Source organism: Pinus tabuliformis, chromosome 3_1 (assembly GCF_031772625.1).
Source record: "Pinus tabuliformis cultivar Carrire ecotype Pingquan chromosome 3_1, CPIR1, whole genome shotgun sequence".
Classification (NCBI taxonomy): domain Eukaryota; kingdom Viridiplantae; phylum Streptophyta; class Pinopsida; order Pinales; family Pinaceae; genus Pinus; species Pinus tabuliformis.
The window spans coordinates 910,951,391-910,963,921 of NC_142301.1; positions in this window are offsets into that span (position 1 = coordinate 910,951,391).

The window sequence follows — 12,531 nt, forward strand, 5'->3', positions numbered from 1 at the left end:
TGCTCAAGCAGCTATGAACAGCAATAAACTAGCTCTCAGAATCACGACACTTTCTCATAGGTCTAGATCCAAGAGGTCATAGCAAGACTAGTTCACTTTCGCTATGGGAAACTGTGAATGACAGCAAGAAATACAATAAGAACAATCACGGTTTCTTCATACAACTGAGGGGAAATGAAGGCAAATAGAAGTGGTTTCAGCTGGGTATACAGGTTGACAACAGGCTGCAAAACAATACTGAAAACTGGGCAACAGACAGTGGGAATCCCAGTTGCACAAGGCAAAACTGGATCAGCGCAGGTGCTGCACTGTCAAACTGTGATGCAGCGCAGGTAGCCCCTTCGGGACCTGCGTTGCAGTGCAGGTAGCCTTTGTTGCAGCTGCACTGATGAGACAAGTCACGTCTCTCTCAGATTCCGGGTCACAGTTTGCTCAAAAATGAGCGGTTTTTGGCCAAATCAGAGGCTGTCAATCAAGTATACACTAGAGGATGATTAAAGGAAGATGAACACTATCACAAAGAGCTAAAAAGAGTCCTTGTGGATCAGCTCTTCAAATCATAAACATGCCCAGCACTGGGCTAGAGTAGCTGCCCTCTACTTTGCATTCGAAGGACTCGAATGCAGTTCGATTCGGTACTCCTTTGTTTAAGAATTGAATAGCAAGAAACACAAGCTACCAACAAGACACAATCCCCAGTGGAGTCGCCAGTCTGTTGTGGGGGAAAGTATCCAACTCGGAATGACCCTAACCCACTCTAAGGGTGACAGTTCCTTAGCAACAGCTGAAAGCAAAGCTATCTAAAGTTTCTTCTTTATGACATGCAAGAGATAGAAGGAAGAGATCCACTTACCGATGTCTTGCGCAAATGGTCGATCCAATCTCCTCTATTCGCCGCTTGCTCCCAGCTCCAAGTCTTTTCACGGGCCCAGCTACACAAGATCCTGCAAACAAGACAAAGAAAGGAAACTACAAGAGGCATGCATTCATAACTGATTCAAGGATTAGCATAAATCAAATACGCAAGTAAGACAATACATCATTGAAACACATGCGAATAGAAGAACCTCAAATGCTTTATTAATATATGGAAGTAAGGTTCAGGCGGTGATACAACCATGAGAGGTCCAATCCAGCATCACCTTCCCGACGGAGAGAAATCTCTTCTTCACCTCCCTCAAGCAATCACCCAATGCTCACAACTGTAAACCAACAACAATTCTTTGCACAAAATTCCGCGCTCTTAGATCCCATGGGATGAGATCCTTATATAGAGTTTTGGAGTGAAGATAAGTCAGCTTGATGTGTGACTTGTTGTCCTCTTCAACTCCAGTTGTTCTTCAGTTCTTCACTCGGAGTTTCTGTCTTCCACTTGGAGTCTTAGAAGCTCTTAACTCATCATTAGGCGAATCTTATCATCAAGTGTCTTTTTAGAAGCTTCCTGGGCACTGGCACTTTGAGAAAAAGATTCCTCCACATGTCCAAGTACGCCCAACGCAGGTAGCCTTTGTTCTACTTGCTATGCAACGCAGGTAGCCTTTGTTGTACCTGCTATGCAGCGCAGATGCCTAGTGGAGCAGCTGCAATGACCCAAAACTGACCTGTTTTTGAGTGTTTTTCAGTGGAGAACTGATTTGCAGTGCTGTGGTTTGCTGACCTTGTTCCTCTAAGGGTAAGAACAACTTGTTTAGGGACTTTGGATCCCTTAGATTATTGACATTTCATGCTCTATGCTGTAAGGCACAAAAATGTCTATAACACTTATCATCCATAGATAGAGGGGGTCAATAGGATATTGGAGTACATGTTGAGGATGTATGTGATGCATGAGCAATGGAGGTGGGAAGAGTATCATCCACTGGTTGAGTTTTCTTACAACAATGGGTATCAGGAGTCATTGAGGATGAGTCCATTTGAGGAAATCTATGGGTGGAATTGTAATACCCCCATTAGTTGGAGTGATCCAGCTAACAGGTTGTTGATAGGAATGAACATGTTGGCAGAGATGGAATAGGAAATATAGATAATCAAGAATAATCTAAAGGAAACATAAGATAGACAGAAAGTTTATGCAGATCAGAAGAGGATGTTTAAGAAGTTTCAGGTTGGGGAATAGGTGTATTTGTGCATCAAGCCCAAGAATATCTCCTTTAGAATTGGATCGTTTGCCAATTTAGCACCTCAATATTATGGACCTTTCAGTATTCTTGAGAGGATTGGACCAGTAGCTTATCGACTTATACTGCCCTTGACAGTGAAATTCCATGATGTTTCCCATGTTTCATTACCTAAGAAGTATGTTAAATATTGTTTGGTCAATTCAATGTCTTTGAATTGTCGATCATAAATTGTCAACCAGGGTGCATAGACTGATGAAGTACAAGTGCACCATATGTCCTTAGAAGTTATTCATTAGGTCGTTATTTATTTGTTAAGATCTAAACTTAAGATGGAGGTGGTGTTTGCCAATTATATTTGTGTCGTAATTCTTAGGGATTTTGATTAGGTTTCCTAGGAACTAATCTCTATCCAATTAGTTTTTGGATGATGTGATAGTGGTTCTACTTGTATTAGAATGTTTTGGGATTTTTGATCTTGAATCTTTATGATGCAACTTCTAATTCTCTAAGTGCAAAAAGAAACTTATTATATCATCTATCAAGAAATATTTCCTAAACTCAATTGTTTAGGAGAGAACTTCTCACTCTTTTACTTATTCAAATTTCGCTCAAACAGAATAACCCAAGCAACATCTATATTATGAATTGAACACACTTTAATTATGCTAGGTAATAAGCAAATGAAAGGACAATGTTGTACCAGGTATAAGGAAAATTAAATAAGAGAAGAGAACTTCTCACTCTTTCACTTATTCAAATTTCACTCAAACAGAATAGCCCAAGCAACATCTATATTATGAATTGAACACACTTTAATTATGCTAGGTAATAAGCAAATGAAAGGACAATGTTGTACCAGGTATAAGGAAAATTAAATAATAGACCAAACTAGGTATAAAGCAAATGAAAGTTCTTATGCAAATAACAACTCGCTGGCGAAATCATTATGCTGCATTGTTACACAAAACAGAGCAATTGAAGAATTAAAGGAAATCATATTGCAATTGATTAAAACCTGTCACTGTTTGTAGGGGCCCTCCACATAGTAGTTCAAAGCTTCCAATCAACACAATGCTTACACAAAAAAACCAATTCTATTCACACATAATTCACAAACTGTTCACAATGATATCATTCGGCGCACACCCAAATCACAGTGCGGCCATAAGTTTTATATTAGGTCTCTTGGCATAACTGTATGAACAATTCAAGCCTAATATCTCTATCCTATCAAAACTTATATTGTTAAACATTCATTTTTCTATTCCGAAGGAAAAATGATAAGGTTTCAATTGATCTTGGGTTCTATTCTTCGATAATTAGCAGTTGACTTGGAGTTTGACCGTGATCTCCTGCGCTTCTCTTAGCAAACAATTTTGAGGGGATAGGAAGGGATCGATGAGGGAGTCATCCTATATCCATCTGCATCTTTCGTTGCTGACCTGGAACTCCAAAACCTTACAAACAATGGAGACAGCTACATAAACTTGGATTAGCTGTGGAAGCAGACTGATTCGGTAGCCAATTGCAACTTTAACAAAAGAATAGGGTATAAAGTAAAATATGAACAAGACGACAAATTATTGCATACCTTCAGCAAAATCTGGTAGACATGGCTTTATTTAGGTGGTAAATATATAGGAAAAGAGAGGATCATAAGGCAAAAAGGATGTCATGGTAGGACAATCTTCGGACTCTACATTCCCCCGGACTAGAGATGTTGTATGTCCTCATACACTTCTTCCTTGTCATTTGTTGGTGCCTCTTGTTTATAATATCCATGTTTCACTGTTTTCTTCTTTTTGGCAGAGATTGGTATTTTGGGCTTCCTCATTAGAATTTTGTACTTTAAACTGATAATCTATCTTTGCATAATTCTATTTTCTTTCTTTAGCTTCTTGTTTTTCTTATACCACAGGCTTAGATGAAGAATCAGATTGTCACTATTTGCAATTTGTATCTCACTCTATGTCTTTAATGCTTGATTTTCATTTTTGAGATACCGATTCAGTGTTTCTAGTTCAAAGATCTCCTGCTTCAAGATGTTTGAGGTTGATTGTTCATTTACTTGGTTGCTTCCTTCTCTAGGGCTCTGAATTGTTTCCTTTATTGTTGTCTCCTTCCTTTCCAATGACTCTATATAGTCATATATTTCTTGCTGAGTGGGGTTAATACTCAGACTATGCATTGGGCTTATGGTTCTTGGTGATGATCTTGGTGCCCATGTTGGAGAATTTTTAGGGTTTTCAATTGGCTTATCCCCTATTGGCTTGTTCTCTATTGGCTCAACCTCTGTTGGCTCATCTTCAGTTGGCTCCTTTTCATTTGGCTCATTTTCCTCAAGATTAATGTATTCTGTTGTTTTTGAGGTTTTTTGTGGGATCGTGCTCAACCTCGTGCTCCTCCTCAACCCTGGGGTTTGTATTTTCTGCACTTTCCTCCTTTTATTCTCTGATTTTTCTTCTAGAGGAGAGGTCTTAAGTTGTGAGAATTCTTCTTTACCCGAGCTGGCTTTCTTTCTTCTAGGGTTTCCCCTCTTCATTCTCTATAAAATATTTACTATAGGCAGCGCTTCTTCTGTTTCTTCTGTCTGAGTTTGAGGTGCCTATTCATTTATCATTTCTATGGTTCTCTTCCTCCCTTTGAGGGCCCTTCTGCTACTTTCTTTTTATGGGGATTTTTCTTCAAAGTGGTTCCTTACTAGGAAACTCTCCCAGTTATCCCCTATACTTTGGAGATGAAATTCAACCAATATTTTTACAAGACCATGATGATACATGGTGTTTTCTATGCATTAAATTTTCTTCTGAACATTTGTAGACATTTTCTTGAATCTATTTAGGAGGAAATAAGGGAGGTTCATCTGATGATCCTCAAGGAAGTGCACCATCATCCTAACATGATAAAAATACATTTGCCCAAACCTACCCTCACTAGTGATAAACTTCTGAAGCATAAGTAATAAGTTTCTCCATTTGTTTTTAATAGCAGTGTCGGGAATACCTTTCTTGTAGAACATAGTGTCCATGTTCAGATTCTTGAGGAAGACCTTCTAGTCCTCATTATTAATCCCTCTGTTTTTAAACCATTTTTCTCCATTTCTTGGCAGCTCGGTAGCCTTGATGATCATAGACTCTGTTACTGTGAGTTTTATGTCCCCAATTTCTGCTTCAATTCCATCGAACGAGCATGCAAATGTCTCGGTTACTTCCTTGTGGAAGTCGTTAAATTTTTCAATGAACTGCAGCCATTGTCTTCTTTGCAACACCTCCCTAGTTTGTGGGTACCCCTCCAGGAATTGCTTCCCTGCTGGCTCAATTTGAACAATTATCCCCATTCCGAAGGATTCTTTGCCTCAAATATTGGCTACCTTGACAGGAAAATGGGGCTGGTAGGGTTTGCTAGCTGGCGAAAATATGGAGTGGCTGTGAAAGTTCAGAGGAGTGTAAGAATAGGGAAGAACGGATAGATTACCAGAAGGATTATACGGATGAACCCAACCGTTAGGTGCATTCAAACTTATGATTTGGTAATTACTTTGGCAGATTTGGCATAAGGTCATGACATGAATTTTAAGATGGTGGCATATGATATTTTGTTAGGCGGCCATTACCCTTAGGTTATAATGATTTCACTTTAGTACTATATCTTCTTAGTCATACATGCCATATAACCTTCCCTATTGTTAAATTAAAGCAACATGTACCTTTGATCTTCTTTTGCTAACGTTATTTGTTGTCCTTTGATCTCTTGCAGGTACCTTGCTGTCAACTGCCCTTTAATCCAGATCACCAAGTATCTTTGTAGACTTCAAAATTATTAGGCTACAGAGACTTGTTTTAGCTGCGGAAACTTGTCCAAGCTACAGAAAGTTGTTGATTCTGCAACTTAAGAGAAAGAAGGCTTTAGTAGATGAAATTTGTTGCTTTTTTTCTCCTTTTGAAAGGAAAAATTTGAAGTGCCAAAAAATTGGTTTTCACTTTAAATTTTCTGTATAAACATGCCAACAACACGTTGGTTTTTATGTTTGTATAATTTTTTTTCATAATATTATATGTATATATTTATGCATATATATACATATAATTTATTTATTTATTTATTATTATTATTATTATTATTATTATTATTATTATTATTATTATTATTTTATTGAAGAACAAACTGAATGAAAATTCCTAAGGTGGAAAAGAAGAAGAATTCTTCTTGACCATCTTCAATTCTGAATTATCTTGAAACATTTTACAAATTCCTCTCTTGTTAATGGTTTTTGGTAAAGCTTGAGTCGATGTCCATTTAATAATAGAGAAGTTTTCTCTTCGTCAATAGTCTTGATTCTAACTGCACCATTGTCAAAGACATTTTCAACTTCATAAGGTCCAAGCCAATGAATTTTGAATTTCCCTTGAAATTTTTTGAATTTTGAATCAAAGAGCAATGCCCAATCTCTCGGATGAAACTTCCTTTCTTTAATGTACTTATCATGCCATCTTGACCTCTTTTGTTGCACTAAGCTGGTCCTCTGGAAGGCCTCTTATCTGATTTCATCGAGCTCATTTAATTGTTTCATCCTTTGCTTCTGGGCTTCTGACAAGTCAAGATCTAACTGGACTGCTGTCTTATAGGTCTAGATCTATAACTCTATTGGAAGTAAGACTTGCTTCCCATAAACAAGTTCATAGGGAGTATGCCTTGTAGTATTCCTCCATGTAGTTCTGTAGGCCCATAAGGCTTCTGGAAGCTTTTCCACCCAGTCTTTCCTGTGTAGATGTATAGTCTTTGTAAGGATAGCCTCGATCACCTTATTTCTGGACTCAACTTGTCCATTGGCTTGTGGATGGTGTGGAGTTGATTTCCGATGTTTTATCTTTTATTGGTCCACAAGATTCTGCACTAGTCTGGATGTGAACTTTGTCCCTTGATCTGTTACAATTTCTCTTGGGACACCAAAATGAGTAAAAATATCCTAAAAAAGAAATGAAACTACAGTATTTTCAGTAGCAAAAGGAAGTGCTTTAGCTTCTACCCATTCAGTGACATAATCAGTACATACTACAATATACTTTGTTTTCTTTGAAGGTGGGCTGATTGGTCCAACAAAATCTAGTGCCCATTTTTCAAATGGTTTGATAAGTACCTATGGTTGCAGTGGCATTTCATTTGAAAGAGTAGGTTTGCCCATTCTTTGACAACTGTCACATCTTTTAACATATTCCTTGGTGTCCCTGAAAATGGAAGGCCAATAATACCCTAAAAGTAAGATTTTGTAAGCAGTTCTCCTGTCAGAAAAATGTCCTCCACATGGCTAATCATGACAAGCTTTTAGTATCTCCGGTATTTCGTCCTCCCGAACACATCTCCTGATGATGAGGTTTGGTCCTGTCTTGTATAATTCCCCATTTATCCATGAATAGGATGTGCTATTGTGGACTATTCTTCTTTTTTCTCTATGGGATAGATGAAAGGCATTTTTCATGTTGCCAAATAGTTAGCAATATCTGCATACCAAGGTGATTTAGTAGATACTGAGAAAATATATTCATAAGGAAATTTATCTTCTATGGGTTGATCATTATTTTCATTTTGTATTCTAGATAGAAAATCAGCAATTGTGTTTTGTTTTCTTGGCCTATCTAGAATGATTATGTTGAATTCTTGTAAAAGTAGGAGCCATCTAGTTATTCTTCCATTAGTTATTGGTTTATTCATTAGGTATCTAATGGTAGAATGGTTTGTGTGGAAAAAAAATTCATAGCCAGTTATATAATTTCTGAATTTATTAATGGCATGAATTACAGCTAAAAACTCTTTTTTGGTTACAGTATAATTTAACTCCGCAGGAGTTAAATTTTTACTAGTATAATAAATGGCATAAGGAGTGAGATCTTTTTGTCGTAAAACAACTCCTAAGGCTGAATTTGAAGCATTTGTTGAGATATGGAAAGGTAATTTCTAATTAGGTCCTTTTAAGATGGGTGCTTCAAAAATTCTCTTTTTCAAAGTTTCAAAGGCAACTTGACATTCGGAATCCCAACTGAATTCACAGTCTTTGGTGAGTAATTTAAAGAGTGGGGATGAAAGTTTTGTGAAGTTTTATATAAATCTTCTATAGTATCTAGTAAAACTAAGAAAACTTCTAACATCCTTTTGACAACTTGGCACTGATAACTTAGAAATGACTTCCACCTTAGATGAGTCTACCTTAATTCCATCTCTGGAAATATGGTGACCTAAAAAAATTCCCTCGTTAAACATCATGAAACATTTTTCATGATTTAATGAGAGATTTGTTTCTTGAAATCTTATTAAGACTTTTTCAAAATTTCCTAGTGCTTCAATGAAAGAATCCCCATAGACTGTGAAATCATCCATGTATACTTCCACACAATCATGCATAAGGTCAGAGAAAATGTCGAGGACTGCTCTTTGGAATGTTGCTGGAGCATTAGATAAACCAAAGGGAAGTACCTGGTATGCATAAGGTCCCCATGGAAAAGTGAATGTGGTTTTATCTTGATCTTCAGGAGCTACCTGAATTTGGTTATATCCACTAAACCCATCCAAGAAGGAAAATTATTTTTTCCCTGCTAAAGTATCTAATACCTAGTCTATGAAAGGTAACGAAAAGTGGTCTTTTAATGTTGCTTTGTTTAGTTCCCTGTAATCAATGCATACTCTCCATTTTCCATTCTTTTTAGGGATGATTACTAGGGGTGAAACCCACTAACTGTTAGATATTGGATAGATGAAATTTACATTTAATAATTTTTGCAGTTCTTCCTTAACAATTTCTTTTAGATTTGGGTTCATTCTTCGCTGAGGTTGTCTAACTAGTCTTGCATTTTTTTCAATGTATATATGATGTATGCAAGTTTTAGGATCAATCCCTCTCATGTCATTGTATTCCCATGCAAAAGCAAAAGAATGTTTCTGTAAAATCTCTATCAATTGTTTATTTTGCATTTCTTCCAAGTTTTCATTGACATTCGAGGTTTTTCCTGGAAATATTTCTATCGAGGAATTCCCAAATTTTTCCATGGACAATAATGATACTTGTTTAGATTAGAGATATTCATTTCGACTATGCTCATAATGTGAGGAAGATTCATTATTTTCTAGTAAATTTAAAAGTTGGTCTTCCTCTTTTACTTGTTCAGTGACAAAAATAGGTTGTATATCTTCTCCATCTTCTATCCATTCTTCAGTTTTTATATCTATTGTTGTTCTTGCAGGGATGTATAATGTAAATTTATTTGTAGGATTTCCATCTAAGATAAACATATCGCCTGATCTACAACTGATAAAAGCATCAGTTGTAGCCAACCAAGGCCTTCCTAAAATTAATGGATGTCCTCCTAGATTATTCTTGGGTGTTAAGACCATGAAATCAACAGGATATTCCCAATAATCTAAAGATACATAAACATATTCTAACACTCCATTTGGTTTAATAACACATCTATCTGCTAATTGCAATAATGTTGGTGTGTATTGAAGGTTAGGAAGCCTAAGTGTGTCCATAACTTGTTTGCTCATTATGTTTATGGCTATTACTAGATCAATCAATGTGTTTGGTATTTCAGTTCCATTGATGTGAATTTTTACAATGGGGCTTCCTAGGTCTAAATATTTTTGAATTATCATCTTTCCCATCATAATTTCTACAATTTTTCCGACTAATTGAATTCCTTTTATATCTTTTCTTCTTCTCCCTGATCATTTGTACTTAATTCCTTAATTGTTTTTGAAAAAATTGGTATTTATTTTATGGCTTGCAATAAAGGAATCTTAATACAAAAATTTCTCAATTCATCCATCATATTGTAATCAGGCAAGATAATTTGTTTCTCTACTCCTTCATCAAATTTTGACCCTTCTCGAAAGGTGGTTTAACTGATATCGAGGGTTGTTCTATGATAGGAGAATCTATTGGAATTTCTTCTGTTTGTTTATTTTCTTTTTGAAGGAGAGAAGTCTCAACTTCTTCTAATTGATTTTTATGTTTTTGAAGATCAGATTTTGTTTTTCAAATGACAATAGGAGGTTTTCTTGATAATACTCTTCCAGACCTTAATTGGACATTATTTAGGTCTAGTGGAGTTATTACATAAGTTTGAGGATTATGACCCTCCATGTTGTACACCGGTTATTGTGGTATTTTGTTATTAGGATTTGGAAGTGGTTGAGTGGGTAGTTGATTTGATTTTTGTGGAAATGATAGGGAAAGTTGTGGGCTTTGATTCTGAAATGGGACTTATGGAAATTGATTAGATTGAGGAATTTGATTAGACGTGGGTAAGAATTGTGATGGAAGGTAAGATGGCGACTATTGTTGATATTGAGCATAGGCTCCATAAGGATTTTTCCATCCTTGATTCCAAGGTTGTCACTGTGGTAGAGCCCAAGGCTACCAGGCTAAATTCCAATTACTTTGTGAAGATTGGGCAAATTGTTGTGGTCTAAATCCTTGTGATTGATTTGGTTGGGGGTTTTTCCATGGTCTTTTGGCTATAAAGTAGAGAGGATCCACTGGTTCTGAGATTCCTTCCTCATTGAATACAACCTTAAGACCTGGTAAGGATGGACATTCCTTCGTATCATGATTATTTGCACATGTGACACATGTTTCTATGGCTTTTGAATCTAAGGGACACTTTCTTAGAGCATGTTTCTTCCAACATATGGGACAGAAGATAGATAATGCAATATTTTCATAATTTTGCTTGCTTTGTATTTTAAGGGTGTCTATATATTCACTTAGGCTCCCTAAAATATCTGTTTTGAAGGTGTGAAGAAAATTTCCTATTTCTGCCTTGCTAACTGTCCCAACTGCAGACTTGTTAATTCTTGACAAGAGAGGGTCTCTAGGACTCTTTCCAACTCTTGCTTTACCCCTTGAGATATGTACACATAAATCACAACTATTTGCAAATGGTAGTTGGGAAATATCTCCTTTTCCAGTTAGGTTAAGGAGATTGATCCATTCATCTTTAACTGCTCTGAGTAAAAGAGATTTTAAGGTTTTTTCATCCAAACTATCCATTTTTTATCTTTTAACATTATAAACAAACCTTTCTACCAAGTCTTCAAGATTTTCATCTTCTTTTTGTGTCATTTTGAAGACTTCAGCTTTAAGGTTGCTAGGCATACAATAATATCTATATTTAGAAATCCTCTTTCATTTGTCCCCATGTTGTTATAGAATGCACTCCCAAACTCATGAACCTTTTTAATGCTAAGTCTTTTAGTGTGGCAGGGAGCAATTTTAACTTTTGAGCATCATGCAGATAGTCATATGATCTGCATAATACTTCAAATTCGAAGAGAAATGTCTCCAGATCTTCATTTATTTTCCCATGGAAATTAGGAAGAATCGAGGGCGATATATTTTTCATTGTGAGGGTTGTAATCTTGTTTTCCTCTGCCTCTACCCCCTCCTCTACCTCTACCTCTTCCTCTTCCTCCAATCCTATCTTCTTCACCATGGAAATTGTGTACTTCTCCTTCCCCTTCTGCAACCATGATAGATTATTTGAAGCTGATATAATGTTCTTCTAATCTTTCTGGTTCCTCTATCAATGGTTGCTTAGAATAAGTTTCCAATTCCTCTTCTTCACTAGGAGTTTCTAATTCTTCTCCCAAAATTTGTTCACCAGTGCGGGATAGAAAGATTACTCGTGTAGTTGGGGATGTAGGATTTTCTTCAATTACAGCTTCAGTAGAAGAAGTAGGTGAAGCTATGGATTGAATTTCTAATCTTGAGACTTCAGGAAGTCTTTGTTGACCTCTAAATGGAATTCAAGTTTGAGTAGGTGGTTTGGAATCTCGAAATCGTGGTGAAGTGAGTGGATTTGTGGGAATTAAACTTCTACCTCATCCTACAAATATACCCCTAGAGTCTCTATCCCTACGCATGTCATGTTTTAAAATAATTATGGTTTTTTTTAACTTCTAATTATACTTCCCCAACAACGACTCCAAAATGTTTGGTCAATTCAATGTATTTGAATTGTCAATCATAAATTGTCAACCAGGGTGTGTAGACTGATGAAGTACAAGTGCACAATATGTCCTTAGAAGTTATTCATTAGGTCGTTATGTATTTGTTAAGATCTAAACTTAAGATGGAGGTGGTTTCTGTCAATTATATAAATGTCGTAATTCTTAGGGATGTTGATTAGGTTTCCTAGGAATTAATCTCTATCCAATTAGTTTGTAGATGATGTGAGAGTGGTTCTACTTGTATTAGATTGTTTTGAGATTTTTTATCTTGAATCTTTATGCTGTAGCTTCTAATTCTCTAAGTGAAAAAAGAAACTTATTCTATCAACTATGAAGAAATATTGTCCGAACTCAATTTTTTAGGAGAGAACTTCTCACTCTTATACTTATTCAATTTTCGCTCAAACAT